The sequence below is a fragment of the Macaca fascicularis genome, chromosome 11, assembly GCF_037993035.2.
Source record: "Macaca fascicularis isolate 582-1 chromosome 11, T2T-MFA8v1.1".
Taxonomy (NCBI): domain Eukaryota; kingdom Metazoa; phylum Chordata; class Mammalia; order Primates; family Cercopithecidae; genus Macaca; species Macaca fascicularis.
Genome location: NC_088385.1, coordinates 100031215 through 100049835, shown reverse-complemented (window position 1 = coordinate 100049835; position 18621 = coordinate 100031215). Strand labels below are relative to the sequence as shown.

General features: G+C 41.7%; 1 long non-coding RNA gene across 2 annotated transcripts; it reads right to left on the bottom strand.

Moving 5' to 3' along the window:
- Positions 1 to 269: 269 nt before the first annotated feature.
- LOC107126766 (uncharacterized) lies at positions 270 to 17640 on the bottom strand. 2 transcript variants are annotated; one of them, XR_001483566.4, is made up of 2 exons: positions 14265 to 17640; positions 270 to 1464 (listed from the first exon to the last, which is right to left on the bottom strand). It is a non-coding gene; the product is annotated as an uncharacterized lncRNA (long non-coding RNA). The 2 variants fall into 2 exon arrangements; XR_012420485.1 differs by lacking the exon at positions 14265 to 17640 and adding an exon at positions 8726 to 8791.
- Positions 17641 to 18621: the final 981 nt, after the last annotated feature.

The following is an 18621-nucleotide window of genomic DNA, read 5'->3' as shown; positions in this document are numbered from 1 at the left end:
CCAGGTGACTTGCTTTGGCCAGTGAAATGTGAGGGAGCGGAGGATGTGGGTCACTTCCTGGTGAAAGTTTTAAGAACGAGTGTGCCCTTCCCTATCTTATCCTTCCCATTTCACTGGCGATGGGTCAAACTGAAGCCCCCATCAGTTTGAGGTCTCTGAGTAATTTCTATGAGTAATATGTTCACATTTCTTATAGATGGAAAGTCAAAATGATCAAAGAAAATGCTTCTTTGAAGTGCCTTAGAGAAATAACTGGCTAGACAGGTCTATTTCAACTCCTCCCTTTTATTTGAAGACATTACTTCATAGTGCATTACAATCTGTGTGAGCACGGGTGGCTTCAAAGGCCTATGCAGGATCAGCAGCCCTTCCCAGTGTAAACACGAATCTACTGTGTCTGATTAGTGCCTTTTACAGCCACCAGTGCCTGCCATTGTTAGGAACGCCAGGCTTAGAGTCAGAATTACAAGCTTTGTTTAATAAAAGATATTTACTCCTCAGTCCTGAGAGTTATCTGCAAGGTGTCCCTGTTCCCTAGTCCCTCCCAGCCAGGCCACCCCACATCTTTTGCCTCTCTTTTGTTCTTGAAGTTCTGCAGTCACTCCCTGTGCAGAGGTAGCCTGGGTACTCCGCTGCTAGCTTTCATTTGCCCATATGCAGATCTGGGCTGTGATAGAGACTCCTGCAGTATGGGAGCCTGGCTGACTGTTGGATCTTGTGGCTGCTGATCCTGTCTTGTTTCTTGGGCTTGGAGCCAGGGCTGACCTTGGACAAAGTATTAAGCAAGCTAACTTTGTTCTCAGACCCGCACATCCCTCTTCACACTTGGACGACGGTACTGCATTGGACAAATGGGGGACTGACTCTTCCACTACACTTTCTAGCTGTGTGACCTTCAGCAAATGACTTAAAATCTTGACACCTCAGCTTCTTGAGCCCTTAAAGGAGGTGCTGGTGCCTAGCTCAAAAGGTGATTGTGAGGGCCAAATAACACGATACATATATGTTTGGCATACTGTAATCCTTCAATATATATTTAGCTTTATTACTAATTTTATTAGTTTTAGTCTTACTAAGATGCAAATGACTGGCAAGGCGTGGATGTGTTCCTCCTGGGCTGTGGGAAGCCTGGCGTACAGGAGCCTAGTGTTCCTCCCAGAGGAGAGACAGTGACAACAAGGCACACACACCTCAGTATGGCTCTGCACTGTCTGTTCACCTATGTGCATAAAAGAACTCTTCTGGAATAGAAAACACTTTATTTCTTGGTGAAAACACTGCTTTTTTAAAAGACAGCTGCTTGTGCTGCTGAGTCAAATAACAGAAAATAATGAGCTCTGGAAAGTGATGGTTCTTAGCCAGGAAATCCTCAGAAATTTGGGATAAATGGGAGAGTGGAACATGAAGCTGGGCAGTGTCCAAGATGGATGCAGTGAATGAGTCCATAAGTCCATTACATGTGTTCTGTGGAGAAAGGAAAACATGGTGTATGAAATGTTTTAGTAAGTATTAAACATTTACTAAACAGCTACCAGAAAAACTGCTTATCATGTGAGGCATAAAACTGTAGTAGAAGTTGGAAATGCATAAGTGGTGTGAGACCATACAGGAAGCATGAATTTTGATGGAACTGAGACATGGGAGAAAGCAAGGGGCCCGGATGATCATTGCATTTTCACAGGCTGAGGGGTTGGTGTAAGATGTCCGATATATTCCTGTCCAAAGTCAAGGGTTGGCTTTACTCTGTTGGTGTGTGTCCGCCGCTCCACTGGCCAACAGCCTGCTTGAAGAGAGGGCTCTGTCTTCATCACTCTTCTCTCTCTCTCAAACTAGCTCTGTGTCTGGCACATGGTAAGTGTTGCCTAGGTGTTTAGTGAGTGAATAATTGAGTGGATCCATCTCAGGAGCCAGGTTCCAAGGTCTAAGCAGGTCTAGCATATAGGAAGCTTGTGCTAAGACAGTGAGCTAGGACCTGTAGGTTTCTGCCTAAGGACAGGATGGATGGAAGCATAGGTGGGTAGGAAAGAGGCCAGCCTCCTCCAGGGCATTCCAGTTATGAAGTTTGAAGGTCTGTAGGGACTTTGAACTCAGCTTTGCAAAAGTTTACTGGTTCCATTGATGAAGATGCAGGAAAAGGTAGGCTTGAGATCCTGGTAGAGCCACTCAGGAGGTTAAAAAGACCATGGTTTTGAGGAAAGCATGGAGCCAAAATGGTGTCAAACCTCTTAGGTCTCAGAAGGGAACCCAACCTTGAAGAATAAGTTATCTGTGTCTAGAGACCATCATACCTTGGGCTGGGTACAGTAACTCACCCCTGTATTCTCAACACTTTGGGAGGCCAAGGTGAGAGTATGGGTTGAGCCCAGGAGTTTGAGACCAGCCTGGGCAACATAGTGAGACCCCAGCTTTACAAAAAAAAAAAAAAAAAAGTTAGCATGGTGGTACATGCCTGTAGTCTCAGCTATGCAGGAGGCTGAGGTGGGAAGATTGCTTAAGCCCAGGAGCTAGAGGCTGCAGTGAGCCATAATCGCACCACTGCACTCTAGCCTGAGTGACTTTTGGAGATCTTGTCTCCAAAAATTAATTAATTAGTTAATTAAATATATAAAACTGAAAAAATAAAATTCTACCTTGTTTGAGGCACCTCAGGATCTTACCTGGATACAAATAGCAATCATTTTTTGAGCACTTTTATGCCAGGCATTGTGCTAAGTGTTTTGTCTACTTTATCTAATTTAATTTTCATAACAGCTTCAAAGATAAGTACCATGATTCCCATTTTAAAGATGAGAACTGAGGCTTAGTAAAGTTAAGCAACCAATAAATTATAGATCAGAGATTCAAAGCCATGTCGTATGACTACAATATCTCATGCCATTGACCACCAAGAGAAACTCCTACCTTTACTTTATTTGTAGGTTAGGGTGCGTGCATATGTGAGTAGACTTAAAATATCTACCCTTGTTTTATGATTCTTCTACAAATGTTGCTTCTAGAACTCCTTGGCTATACCTTTAAATTTCTAGACTAGAGAGACACAGACAGACTTTATGGTGGTCCCCAGGATCTCTATCTCTCGAGGTTTCCAATCTCTTTGCGTAGAACTCTATCCTCTTAGTAGACCCACGTAGAGTCTGTCTCTCTCTCCTTCTCTCTCTCTTGCTGACTTTGAAGAATTGAGTTGCCGTGAACCCTACAGTGGCAAAAAAATAAATTCAACAACCTGAGGGAGTATGGACAGAGATCTTTACCTGGTCAAGCCTCTGATGAGAACCCAACCCTGACCAACACCTTGATTGCCACCAGGTGAGACCCTAAAGGCAGAACCCAGCTGAGCTGTGTTCAGGCTCCTGACTCAAAGAACATGTAAGATAATAAGCATGTGTTGCTTGAAGCTGCTAAGTGTGTGGTAATTTGTCACCCAGCATAGAAAACAAATACACAGACCATTACCTGAAAAACAAACAAACAAACAAAGAAAACCTTGCTGTGTGATGATTGGAGAGACACAGAGTTCAGAAGATGGTGCAAAGCTGCTCATGCTTTTTTCCATTGGTGGAAATTAGTCTATGAGAATCCTCCTCCTTGGTGGGCAACAAGAAGGCCTTTGTTAAAAAAAAAAAAAACAAAAAACCTATCACCCTTTGTTCTCCAGCTAGCCTGTCTCTCAGGTGTCCTCTAGAGTCCTAGCTCTCAAGCTCTCAGTAGAGCTGGGCAGAGGGGAAGAATGTCATATTCCCTTCAGGCTGTTATCACAAAATGCCATAGACTGGGTGGATTATAAACAACAGAAATTTATTTCTCACAGTTCTGGAGGCTGGGAAGTCCAAAATCAAGGTGTTGACAGATTTAGTGTCTGGTGAGGGCCTGCTTCCTCATAGCCGGTCATCTTCCCACTGTAACCTCACATGCTAGAAGAAGCAGAGGATCTCTCTGGGACCTGTTAATGGGGCACTAATCCCATGATGAAGGTTCCGCCCTCCGGACTTCATCTAACTCTAACCACCTCCCAGAGGCCCCGTTCCTAATATCATCACCTTGGGGATTAGAACTTCAACATATGAATTTCAGGGGGATGCACATTCAGTCCGTTGCAGAGGGTTCAAGTCCTTTCCATTATGCCCAATGGAAGGGAAATAAAAATGGTATGGCCTCAGGGTGAAGCATCTACAGGATAAACATATCTTTCCATATCCTGATTACTTCTAATCGTATTCTCTGTATTATGATGCCTGGAGTTCCTGGGGGTATTTTTTCCATGTTACCAAAGACTCCTTTCTATTATTTTAGTTGGTATAAAACAGGGTCTAATTAAGTTGTTAGTTCATTACCTCACCTCTGGGAATGAGGGAAAAGGAGAAAATTTCACTGGGCCTCACCTCTTATCAGAAAAAGGTTTTATATCACTGAGAGCAGGGAAACTGCAGGTTAAAGGCTAAATTCCTTTGGTTGTAATGTAATACCAAAGCTGTTCTTTTTTTTAAGGATCAAATAAAGCCTGTACTTAAACCAATTGTGTGTGCAAATACAATCGCTGTCCCTCTTGCTGTGACATGTTTGTGCTGGCTGAAGCTTGAAGTATTCTACCACTGAAGCTCACAGGGGTTCGGGTGGAGAGCTGATCCTGGGCAAAGAGGGCAGGTGACTTATTGATTGCATAAAAATTCCCTCCCTGCAAGCAAAACAATAGCATCACTGCCATTCGCTCCTCGGCTTCATGGTGGGGTGGTAGGAGAATGTGTGTTTTGCCTGCTTTGTTGCAAGGAGGAAAGGGAGGGTTGCTCTGTCCTGGATGAGGAGGCAAAGGTGGCATTCCTGTATTTTTGTTGGATCCCTTTGCATGAACAACCTCACCTGTCAAAACATGGTGAGAAATAGAAGTAGAACAAAGGAGAAAGAAGCAGGAACCAGTGAGAGGACAGACTGAATTGAGCCAGGGCCTTAAAACACAAGCCATAAAATGTCTGATTGCATTTTATTTTACAGCTGCTTGAACTTACCATTTTTGGCTAACATGTATGTGTGTATTTATATATTTGTCTATATAACTAACCATGAACTTGTTATGTCTAGGCCAATGGATTTTTAATTTTTATTTTTTAGAGATAGGGTCTTGTTCTGTCACCCCAACTGGAGTGCAGTGACATGATCATAGCTCACTGTAACCTCCAACTCCGAAACTCAAGCAATTCTCCATCCTCAGCCTCCAGAGTAGCTGGGACTATAGCCGTGAGCCACTGCTCCCAGCAACAATGGATATTTTTTAATATTATCATGTGTGTAGATATAATCATAAATATATAATTTCTAGACAACAAGTATCAAACATATTAATTTGCTTTGTGTAATGCCTTTCACCACCTAACTATAGCTAGTGATTTCCAGCTTTTTAAGACACTGCTTTATTAACAAAGTGCTTGGCCAGACGCAGTGGCTCAGGCCCATAACCTAGCAATTTGGTAGGTTGAGACGGGCAGATTGCCTGAGGTCGGGAGTTTGAGACCAGCCTGGCCAATGTGGTGAAACCCAATCTCTACTAAAAATACAAAAAATTAGCCATGTGGTGGCGCACGCCTGTAATTCCACCTGCTTTGGAGGCTGAGGCAGGAGAATCACTGGAACCCGGGAACCGGAGGCTGCAGTGAGCCGAGATCGTGCCACTGCAATCTAGCCTGGGCAACAGAGCGAGATTCCGTCTCAAAATAAATAAACAACAAATAAACAAACTGCTTTCACATAATTATCTCAGTTAGAGGCCTGAATATCAGCTCACCCTCTTCTTCTCTGAGGACTCTTAGAACTTCCACTCTTGACTTTCAGGCCCGGTCTAACAACGATGTTTCCCTCAGAATTTCATGGTAACCAAGGGCAGCTCTGTCACTTGGGCTCTGCTTTCCAGTCTGACTCAAAGCTTTCTTCCTAGTCCTGGTATTTCTGAGTTCCTGAAACTGCCCTCCTGCCTCTTGCCCTGTGAACAGCTCATTCAGCATTTTCTCCAAATATTCCTTTCACCTGTTTGCTGCAACAGACATTGAAAGTCTTCTGAGGACATCTCCTTCCCCACTGCCTCTTCAAGGACAGGATAGTTTTTTGTTTTGTTTTGTTTTTTCTTTCTCATCTCCCTTGCACCCTAAGGCCAAGAAGTTGAAAAAGCATCCCGCTGGCTCCTCACTGTTGACTGCAAAGCATTTCTCTCCCTCCCTCCTGACACTGTCTCCTCTTGCTCCCTTCCCCCGATCTCGGACCAGTCATCTCCTTGACCTCCACTCACTCCTGCTCATTCAAAAACGCTTGAGCCCCTGACCGATGTGCTTTCTCTCCACCCACTCCTGCATCATTCTCTGACCTCAGCTTTCACAGGTGGCCTCTCTACACCCTGATATCCCAGTTCCTTAACTTCTTTACCCAACTCCACCTCATCTTAGCCAGTCACCCCCTTGGCCACTACTGGGTTTTTTATTTACACCACCAGTACCTGCTTTCTTTCTGAAATCTCCAACTACTATCTACTTCTTAGTCATTGGTTGACTGGCTTTGTAGTTACTTTTTTTTTTTTTTTTTTTTTTTTTTGAGATGGAGTCTTGCTCTGTCGCCTAGGCTGGAGTGCAGTGGTGCGATCTTGGCTCACTGCAACCTCTGCCTCCCGGGTTCAAGCCATTCTCCTGCCTCAGCCTCCTGAGCAGCTGGGATTACAGGCATGTATCACCAAGCCTGGCTAATTTTTGTATTTTTAGTAGAGACGGGGTTTTCCCATGTTGGCCAGGCTGGTGTCGAATTCCTGACCTCAGGTGATCCACCCACCTTGGCCTCCCAAAGTGCTGCGATTACAGGCATGAGCCACTGCGCCCAGCCCATAGCTACATTTATTTTACCTTAAGTATGAACTCCAATGCTTAAGAATTATCTGTCAGCCTTCTTCTATCTTTACTTATTATTTATTTTTTGGAGGTAGGATCTCCCTCTGTTGCCTAGGCTGGAATTTGGTGGCATGATCACAGCTCACTGCAGCCTGTAGCTCGGATCCTCCCACCTCAGCCTCCAGAGTAGCTGGGACCACAATGTGCACCATCACACTAGGCTAATTTTTTGTTTGTTTGTTTTGTATAGATGGGGGTCTCGCTTTGATGCCCAGGTTGGTCTTGAACTTCTGGGCTTAAGGGATCTCCCCAACTTGGCCTCCCGAAGTGCTAGGATTACATGCATGAGCCATCACACCTGGCCCCATCTTCATTTTCTTCCCATCTGGTTTAGAGTTCATTTCCATTGATATCACTTCCTTAAAAATATTCTTGGCTCGTTAGATATTCATAGACAAAAATAAATCTTCATCTAAATCTCATACCTTATACAAAAATTAACTCAAAATGAATTATAGACGTAAATGTAAAATGCAAAACTATGAAACTTTTAGAAGAGAACATAGAAGAGTCTTTGAATGTGATACCAAAAGCACAATCCACTAAAAAAATAATAAACTGGACTTCATCAAAATTTAAAAGTTTTACTCTGCAAAAGACCCTGTAGAAGATAAAAAGACAAGCTAAAGACTGGGAGAAATATTTGCAAATCACACATCTGACAAAGGACTAGTATCTGGAATATATAAAGAACTCTGAAACTCAACGTTAAAAAGAAGCCAGTTGAAAGTTGGCAAAAGACATCCAGAGAGTTCACCAGAGAGGATATGAAGATGGCAAACAAGCATTTGAAGATATGTTCAATATCACTAGCCATTAAGGGAAATGCAAATTAAGACCATTACTATACACATATCAGAACAGTTGAAATGAAAACTAATGACAACATAGTGATATAAATAAATAGTCAAATAAATAAATAGATGGAAGAGAATAGACAAATCTTCCATGCAAATGAATTTCAAACAATTTATGAGGGTACTGTACCCTGAAGGAGGTGGAACATAGCTTCCCATTCCTTAAGTGACTTCCTTCTGAAGAGTAGTGTGGAAAGAGGGAAGGGTAACTTCACAATGAAGAAATGTGACAAACACTATCTCAACCAGTTGATCAAGGTTGATATCAATAGCAATGTTCTATTGATAGTATGTACCCTTGATAGAATATGATGAGAATTCTATCAAGAATTCTTGACAGCACTTTATCTGTGTGGTCTTTTTCCCGACAACCCCAATCTGAACATGAGAAAAACATTAGAAAACATTATGAAACCAAGTACAGTTAACTCTTAATCAATATGGGTTTGAACTGTGTGAGTCTACATATACTCAGATTTTCTTCCACCTCTGCCGCCCCTGAAACAGCAAGACCAACCCCTGCTCTTCCTCCTCTTCTTCATCCTATTCAATGTAAAGGTGATGAGGATGAGACCTTTATGATTATCCGCTTAACGAGCAGTAAATATATTTTCTCATCCTTACGATTTTCTTAATAACATTTTCTTTTCTCTAGCTTACTTTATTTGTAAGAATAGAGTATATAATACATAAAACATACAAAATATGTGTTAATCGACGATTTATGTTAACAGTAAGGCTTCTGGTTAACAGCAGGCTATCAGTAATTAAGTTTTGGTGGGGAGTCAAAAGTTATACTTGGATTTTCAATTACAGGAAGGATCAACACCCCTAACTTCCACATTGTTCAAGAGTCAACTGTCTATGTTAAATAGAGACTTGAACCCAACTTTTCTGTCGAGTGCTTTCTATCCAGAAAAACCAGTGCTTTTTCTACTGCGTTTAACTTACCAATGGGAAGGTGCTTTTTGATGGCTGTGGATTCAACTCATATCCACACAGAGTCTCAGGCTCCTCTGGATTACACAAAATTCAGGAATTCAAAGACTAAATAACACATAGCAATGGTTCCCAAATGCCGGGAAGGGCCAGAGTTTTACTGGCCCACAGAGAACCTATTGTAAAAATTTCCAGCTTCTCTCTGGAAGGCAAGGAGACCATATGGTTCTGCCCTGAAAATGAGGGGCAATAACTGAGGAGAGCCCTGAGCTTACTTCCTGCGGAGTCCCAGCCACCCACGTGCCCTGGCTCAGCTGGCCTTCCTACCGGCCCATTGTAAGCAAGGTAAAAGGAAGGACTTGAGAATGTGGGAGCTACTGTTCCTTAGCATATTGGTTTGCCTAGACTATGTCAGAATAATTGAAACGGTATTATGTCGGGTATGATGGCTCATGCCTGTAATCCCAGCATATCTGGGAGGCCGAGGTGGATGAGTCACATGAGGTCAAGAGGTCGAGACCAGCCAGAGCAACAGAGTGGAACCCCGCCTCTACTAAAAATACAAAAATTAGCTGGGCATGGTGGCGGGTGCCTGTAATCCCAGCTACTCTGGAGGCTGAGGTAGGAGAATCACTCGAACCTGGGAGGCGGAGGTTGCAGTGAGTCCAAATCGCACCGTAACTCCAGACTGGGCAACAAGAGTGAAACTCCATCTCAAAAAGCAAAAAAACATAAAAAACCAAAACACTATTAAGAATGGTGTTTTTATTTTTGCTCATATCTGTAAAACAGAATTTTTGATGATGGCAGTGATAAAAATATAACGCCAAAACAAATTACACCTTAGAGCCCTTCATCATGGGTGCTATCAAATACCAGAGTATGAAATACATATAGTGCTATCAAATTAAAAAAAAAATTGTACCAAGGGAACATAACATTTGCTATAGTGTAAAATAAATTTTAATGTTATAAATGTTTCTAAATGTATATCAAACTATAAGTATATCCTTTAAAATTATCTATGGTTAACAAACTGTATTTCTTGGGAAGAGCTCCTTTGTATTCTGACATTATGAACTTCCTACATTTTTGGTGTTGAAATAGCCTTTCCTGTCTGAGATGATGGCAATGGTAGCTTTTTGTTATTGTTGTTACTGGCAAAATTAACAGTGTGGCAACTCTGTGTCAGCTCTTTGTACTGCCTTGGGAAATTTTACTGTCCTGAACATTTAAAGTCTGAAAACTACTAACCTGAGAATGCTATTATTCTAAAATATAAGATAATTAAATAGATGATGTTAAAAAGTTCTATGTGAATTAAAAACTCATTTGGCTGGGGGAAGGCTGGAAAAAAAAAAAAGAACTCAGAAACTTTGGCTGGTTTCATTAGTTTGTGTTTCACATAATCCACTGTGTAAAACTTCACTTTCTTCTACCACTTCTTTACTAGGTTATTTTATAAACACCAAATCTGAAAAGAACTGAAATTGTAGAAACTGGAATATATTATAGTTCCATAGTATCATATATCACAACTCTTTAGAACATGTATTTTTCACTGAATGATACGCTATAAAGGTTTGCTTTCATTTGTGGTCTGTGTGTTTGCTTTGATATTTTTGCTTTTGATGTCACATGAGTACTATGCATGAGTGAAAGTTGCAAAATGTGCTCTATAATAGTTGGGGTAGTTTCTTATGTTTGTATCAAAGAAACTAAGTTGATGAGAAATATGGAAATGTGCTTCTGAGTTTATAATTTTTTCCCTTACATTGTATAATGTAAGCAATAGACCCATTCCATTAAAGTGTGAAAATAATTTCCTCATGAATTCTGTATCAATGTGGGAAATTTTTAGCATGTGTGGTTTTACTCTGCCTAGCTGCTCAAAGGCTGTCTAAGGAGGTAAAAATAGGCACTGGTGGGATTTTCCCTTCATTTCAGTCCATGCACCAATTCAAATGAATCTAATTTTGCCTCATTAGAAAGCAGATCCCTTTACTCCATTCCATGCCATCTCCATTTCAATGAACTGTGGAAGAGAAACACATTTCCCTGACACTGACAGTTTCCGAATGAGACCATTTGCAGAGGCTGAGTGTTTCGCCCACAGCAGGTAGTTTTACATCAATCTGCATTAATAGCAAAACTGGAAGAAGTAGCTTGTTAGCATTTCCCTGCTTGGCCTGAAGACTAAAATATGCAATGTTGAGTCCTATACCATTTTGAAAATTCATTTCCCTTTGGAATATAAGTGCGTTCTAAAATTGACTCAGATTAGAGCTTTTACTGTTGATGTTTAGAAACAATTTGACAATGGCTGCTTAGATACAATGTGTTGCACTTATCCCAATTTAATTTCAATTTTATTTTTATTGCAAAGAAGTAGATGAGAAAATGTCAGGTCTTAATTTGGGGTAGCTTTTCATGTCCAAGTAAACAGAGAGTGAATTCGTTATTGGTGTTGCTTCTTTCAAATAATGAAATATTTGATGGAGATTTCTCTGCAGATAATAGTGATCTGGGAAATATGAAAATGTTGGGGAGGTAAGAGAACAATAGAAAAGGTTGGGTGTGGTGGCTCCCGCCTGTAATCCCAGCTCTTTGGGAGGCCGAGGCAGGAGGATCACTTGAGCCCAGGAGTTCAAGACCAGCCTGGGCAACATGCCAAAACACTGCCTCTACAAAAAAATACAAAATTAGCTGGGCACAATGGCCTGTACCTGTAGTCCCAGGAACTTGGGAGGCTGAGGTGGGAGGATCACCTAAGATAGGGAAGTAGAGGCTGTGGTGAGCTATGATCGTGCCACTGCATTCTAGCCTGGGTGACAGAGTGAGACCTTGTCTCAAAAAAAAAAAAAAAAAAAAAAAAAAAAAAAGGAGCAAACATCTCAAGTTGATGAATACACGAAAATGTAGCATCAAGAACATTCAGAAAACGGAGATCAAATTTGGAGATGATAAATAAATTTGCGGAAAATACTTCAAGACACCAAAAATTCCCAAAACTTTTAAGCTAAATCTGTGTGTGTTAAGTTCTTGTTAAGGAATAGAAGAGGTTAATATTTTTAGCAGGAAGAAACTATTAGCAAATCCACAAATTATACTTTTATTTATTCTTCCATTGTGAAGGATACGCATTTGTTAGCTTAAGTAGGATCTCCTACCTTACACAATTTCACTGTGGAAAAAATAATATTGACCAAGCCTTTGATCCTGCCTGACATGAAATTGATACACACTTAGAATCATGGAATTTTTCAGATGGAAAGCACCTTTGGATGACAATTAAAGGCATTGAAAATGAGCGTCCTTCACACCAGTTTCATTTACAATAAGTAATTATAAATGCCACAAAGATAGAAAGTTTAAATAATTATACTGGACCATAGTGCAAATGGGGTCCTCATTGATGAATTTATTAATTCTCTCTTCTACTAGTGGGTAAAGCTCTTCATAGAATTCTAAAATTTTTGATCTGGGCAACACTTTGGGGATGACTGATTTTGCACAGATGAGGAAACTGAAACTGAGATAGGATAGTTGACAACACGAAAATCTCACAGCCGCGCAGTAATAAAGCCAAGTTCAGCATAAAGACTGAGCTTTGTGCAAATAGAACTTTAGGGTCTTTATTCAGGGAAGCAGACTTCTTCCACAGACCAGTATGGACTCAGAGGAGGGTGGGAGACACTGAAACTCAGATAATAGTGAGAGATGAGGAATCTAGGCCCGAGTTGACCCTTCTTTGAAAGGCTCTATGGGAGACCAGAATATCTTCCCCAAAATATGAAGGATTGTTGAGCTGAAGATGCTCAAGAAGAAAGAGGTACAGCAGAGGTCTCTGTCTCCATTTGCCCAAAAGGAGGACATAGATTTACAAAGGCAAAAAGTATTCTGGCCACCAACCCCCACCTTTCCCCCGCAAGAAAATGTTAACCACTTAGACTCTCATCAGTCTAGAGTCGGTACTAGAGGAATTTACATCGGCAGGCTTTGCTAACTAGCATTTATCTGCTGTTTGTTTGCCTTTCCTCGAGTTGCCAGCCTGCTCACAGAAACTCAAAGTCCTTCTTGTTGTCTTGCCACTTCTCTAAAAATCTGTTGTTCTTTGTTGAAGATGTTCCAGATGTTGAAGAAACTGGAACTTAAAGCCACCTCTTTGAAAACTCATTCTCTGGATGTCTGTGTATATGTGTGTATAAAATGTCCATATTAATAAACTTCTGTTTTTCTCCTGTTTGTCTGTCTGTTGTGATGGGTCCGTTCCAACTAAGAACCTATTGGAGGTTATTGTTACTCCCCTGCAGCTCTTTGTTGTCTGTGTGTTTGCTGATTGTCTCCTTGGTAAGAAAGAACTGTGAGCTTAGATCAGAAACTCACAGAATATGATTTGTAACTCATTGTATATAAAGGATCCTAACTCAACTGTTTCAAAACCCAGAGCCAGCATAGCAGAGTGGCCAGGACCTTGGGCCCTGGATGCCATCTGTCTGGGTTTGGTTGTAGGGTGAGAGAGCAGAGGAATCGCCATCCAAACCCTTGTAGGTCATGACAAAGGTTTGTATTGTTATCCCAAGAGCTTTGGGAATTCACAGAGAACAGTGTGTTCCAATCCACATCCAAAAAGCTTATGTGAAAAACCTCTGTCCATTACTAGTTGTGTGAATTTGGGCAAGTAATTTATCCTGTCTGTGCCCCAAATTCTTCATGTAAAATGACACCTGCCTTTTATTGTTAGGAGAATTAAATGAGATAATGCTTTAAAATGCCCCCAAACAATGCCTGGAGCACAGCAGGCTCTCAATGGATGCTAATGGGATTCAGCTCTGCATTTCCCATAGTATGACCATGTGGTCATCATAAGTGGTAAAAGAAAGAAAAAGAAAAGACCCCAAGGGAATATAAGGGTTGATAATAGAAAGAGAAGAAAAGATGTCCAAGTTGAGAAGAAGTTACAGGGGTCTACAGACTCATTCCAGGATTGGTAGGAAGTAGGAGATAAATGGGGGAGAGGCTCTGGGTTTTGAAATTGGACTTCAGAGACCTCTCACTTTTAATCTACAGCCCTTTGAAATGCTAGTCACCCATGAACAGCATCCTCTGCACTCCAGCACTAATAAATTTTTCAGCAGCTCCACTTTGAATTGAGCTGAATATCTAGAGCACAGTTATTCTCTGAACTGTAAGAACAGTGATCACAGCAAACTCACAGAGAGGGAAGATTTGCTCGGTTTGGTGTTTGAAGCTTGCTAAAATCTTGGCTCCACCTGAATCTGATTAATAACATTCCCTAACCTAAAGGATGCTTAAAACATTTCCCTGGCTCAATATCAAGCCCAGGCTCCCTAAGGCAGCCAGTCACCACCTGTCTCTTCCATGTCATCTCACTGTTCCTGGCCTTACACTTTGTGCTCTCACAGCAATCCTTGAGTGACCTGGAGGCCCTCTTTCTCCCTACGCACCAGTACATCTTCTAACCCGTTTCTTTGCTCAGAAGTGTCCTCTCCCTGCCTCGCCTGCACGATTGCACGTGATTCCAACTCACCTCCACCAGGAAGCCTTCTCTGATGCCTCTGACTGGGAAAGGTACCCCTCTTTTCATAGCCTGCTCCACACATCATGTTAGAGTTCCTGGTTCCTCTTGATGACTCTGGGCTCTTTGTATCCATATTATTCAGTGCCTGGCTTAGAGAAGGCTGTCGTTATCATGAGTGAGCCCTTTGATCCATGTAAACCGCTCACCCTCTGTCCCAGGGCTTACCATTCTTACTGAGATACGTTCCCTGCATTTTCAGAATGCCTGAAACTCTTGCTCTGTGTATTGTGTGCCTCTTTGTGTCACTGTGTATTTTGCTATCTGTTTAAGCCCTTCCCAAACACAGAGTATTTGGGAGAAAGACGGCAAGCAGCTTTTCTATCTCTATCCTCAAAACTTTAATTTAATGGCCAAACACATGGAGGTGCTTGATAAATAGCTGTCAGTGATGAGATATTGATTTCTGTCTTCACTCTGGCTTCCACCCTCTTCCCATCAAATCCCACTCATCCTTAAGGTCTACCTCTTCCAGGGATTGTTGCTTTTATGTTTCTTTAGAACACTCAGTCACTCACCGTACTTTACTTTTTTCTTATTATATTTTTATTTATTTATTTTTTCTGATACAGGATCTCACCCTGTCAATCATGGCTCACTGCAGCTTCGACCTCCAGGACTCAATCGATCCTCCCACCTCAGCCTCCCAAGTAGCTGGGACTACAGGCATGTGCCACCATGCCCAGGTAATTTTTGGATTTTTTGTAGAGACGAGGGTTTTTTCATGTTGCCCAGGATTTAACTGTTCTATGTGTATACATAAGGTATTTCATACAAGCTCTTTTTTTTTTTTTTTTTTACAAAAGTGTCTGTGTCTCATATTCTTTTGTAGCATTCTACCTTCTAAAATGTAAAATCATTTTCTTTCTTAACCTTACTGGGTTCAGATGAACAGGAAAGGATATCATATAAAAGCAGGTGGATGCCTTGTGTATACACATGCTTGGGAAAACATGAAGTGTAGTTCTGGTGGGTTTGGGGAGTGATAAGGAGAAAATGAAACTTAAAGGACATTTTATAGAAGTATATTTAAGGATTAGCTACTTAAATAATTGTTGTATTCTTTATCTTAATGAAAATGCTGAAAATACATCAATCAGGTGGAATAAAATGGGTCAAAGGTAAGAAAGACAGAAACATTAATTTGGCTAAAGAGTGCAGTGCTGTACGGTGGTCAGAGCTTTGGTGTCAAATGATCTAAGTTCCATTCCTTGCTCCTCCATTCACCATGAGACTTGGGCAAGTAACATCATTTCAAACCTCTGTATGTCAGTAGTCATTTCAAACCTATTGTATTACAGGGCTGAGAGTACCTACCATATAGAGTTATTGCAACAATAACATGAGCTAATGCAGATTAATTCAAAGCCTGAGACAAATTAGCTTTTATTTTATCTTATTTTGGAGACGGGGTCTCGCTCCTTCATCCAGGCTGGAGTGCAGAAGCATGATCTCGGTTTACCGCAGCCTTGACTTCCCAGCCTCAAGCAATTCTCCTGCCTCAGCCTCCCAAGTAGCTGGGCCCACAGGCATGTGCCACCACACCTGGCTAATTTTTATGTTTTTTTGTACAGATGAGGTTTCGCTGGGCTGCCCAGGATGAGCCACTGTGCCTGGCCAAATGACCTATTAATGATGATGATAAGGACACAAGATAAGGGTAAGGATGTAAGAGACTGAAGCATACAATTACTGTTGGTCACCGGGGTGGTGGCTCACACCTGAAATACTAGCACTTTGGGAGGCTGAGGCAGGAGTATTGCTTGAGGTAGGAGTTCAAGACCAGCCTGGGCAGTTAGCAAGACCCCCATCTCTGCAAAATATTTGAAAATTAGTTGTGCATGGTGGCACATGCCTGCAGTCCCAGCTACTCAGGAGGCTGAGGTGGGAGGATCCCTTGAGCCCAGGAGTTCAAGGCTGCAGCGAGCTATGATACCACCACTGTACTCCAGCCTGGGCAACAGAAGCAAGAGGCTTTTCATATGGAGCCTAAGAAAGAGTGTGAATGAAATGGTGAAGGCAATGGGGAGGAAATGGATGAAATAGTGAACAGCTGCCCACTGAAGAAGCACCTAGTACCTAGTAAGAGAAAGATTAAGGGAAGGAAAATCAAGATAGGGAAAGTTAAAGGAGGGGCCTATTAAAAAGGAGTACAAAGAGAAAGAGAAGAAGCAATAAACTAAGGTATGGGAAAAATACTGAGCCCAGCTTATAGATCAATCAATTTTTCTTTTAATTCCTAATGCTTGAGTTGCATTAAAAAATCCACACAACAAAGCTGAAGCAGTAGAACTCAGAGTCTCCCAGGGCAAACTCATGACTTTAACTTGAACTTTCAGCAAATGACTATCAGATCTATCCTCAATCTTAAATAGTTTCTTGAACTTAGTTTGACATTTCCTACATCTTGCTGGGCATCTTCAGTTGAATGTCCTGGCAGCATTTAAAACTCACTAAGTCTAAATGGAAACTCCTCATTTTCCTCCTCCCCATCAGAAAGACAAGAGTGCGGCAATGAATAAAGAATTGAGATCTAGATTTTAATCTCATCTTTAACATTTATTAAATTAACCCCATGAAGCCTCAGTTTTCTTAGTTGTAAGATGGAAATCACAATAGTACTTACTGGCTGGGCACAGTGGCTCATGCCTATAATCCCAGCACTTTGGGAGGCCGAGGTGGACAAATTGCCTGAGGTCAGGAGTTCAAGACCAGCCTGGGCAACATGGCGAAACCACGGCTCTACAAAAATACAAAAATTAGCCAGGCATGGCGGTACATGCCTGTGGTCCCAGCTACTTGGGGAGCTGAGGCGGGAGGATTGCTTGAGCCTGAGACTATGGTGAGCTGAGATTGCACCACTGCACTACAACTTGAGTGACAGAGCGAGACCCTGTCTCTAAAACAAAAACAATAGTACTTACTTAATAGACCTACTGGGAGACTAAGAGATATAATAATTATATAATGCACTTAGCGTAGTACCCATCACACAGTAATTGCTCAATAATGTTAGTGAAATCTACCAGTGAGAAAGTTCAACATTATCTTCAACTCTTCTTTCTTGCTCCGAAAATCCAATCAGTTGCTAAGTGTTGATGATTTTGATTCTGTCCCTGCAGTACCACTTGCATGCAGCTCCTTCTCCCTACACTCACTGCTACAGAAAAAGAGCCTTGGCTGATGATTTATGGATCTACAAGTAATCGAAACTTAACTGCCACAGAAATAACTTTATCCGGTCCTCCCACACTCCACTGCACCTTCTCTAGTTAGCGCTGTAAGAACTTGGGTTGCTCAGGTGGAAGGCATATAGATTGTATTTTATTTGAATAGCTCCCCCGGTAGCACAGTCATGACTCTGCACTTGATTAAATAAGTCAGATCAACTTTTCTGCAAGTTTTCCTCCATTGCAGCACTAACATCACATTTAATTTGTTGCTTTATTTAACATAATCATCTGCTTTCAGCCCAAAATAAATAAAAAGGAACAATGGCTGGCCAAGGTGGCTCACATCTGTAATCCCAGCACTTTGGGAGGCTGAAGCAGGTGGATCACGAGGTCAGGAGTTCGAGACCAGCCTGGACAACATGGTGAAACCCTGTCTCTACTAAAAATACAAAAATTAGCCAGGCATAGTGGTAGGCGCCTGTAGTCCCAGCTACTCGGAAGGCTGAGGCAGAAGAATCGCTTGAACCCAGGAGGCGGAGATTACAGTGAGCCAAGATCATGCCACTGTACTCCAGCCTGAGCGACAGAGCAAGATTCTGTCTCAAAAAAAGAAAAAAAAGGGAACAATTTGCCAGAGGAAAATTGGTTAACCAAACTTGCTTTGCTTTGGCCAATTCCATGTTATGCGTCAACTGTTGTCTCATTACAGTTTGTTTATTTACACGGAAGCCGCCAGGGTCTAAGATGTAAGGCATTCAGAAAATTGTGCAGATAATGGATTCACAGTACCTAGAATCCCCGTGACTCAGTTTTCCACAAATGTGCTATTTAGGGAAATGCACACAGATCAGCAACTGTGCACTTTTGCTGGCAGCACAAGCATTGCTGACATGCACGCTTCCAAATTGCAAGCAGTTTCCACAGTGAAAACAATGAGAACAGAATCACAGCATTAAACAGTTGGCAGGGAATTTTAGAGATAACTTAATCCACCCCTTTGTTTTGGACACAGTCCTGTTTTAAACTGTTTTGAATTTAATAGGTCTTCATCAGTAACTGTCTTCAAATATGACCACCCTCCAAAATTAGAGAGTAATTCCTTCTGTCTGGACCAGACAGTAGGGCTTCCTCGCCCA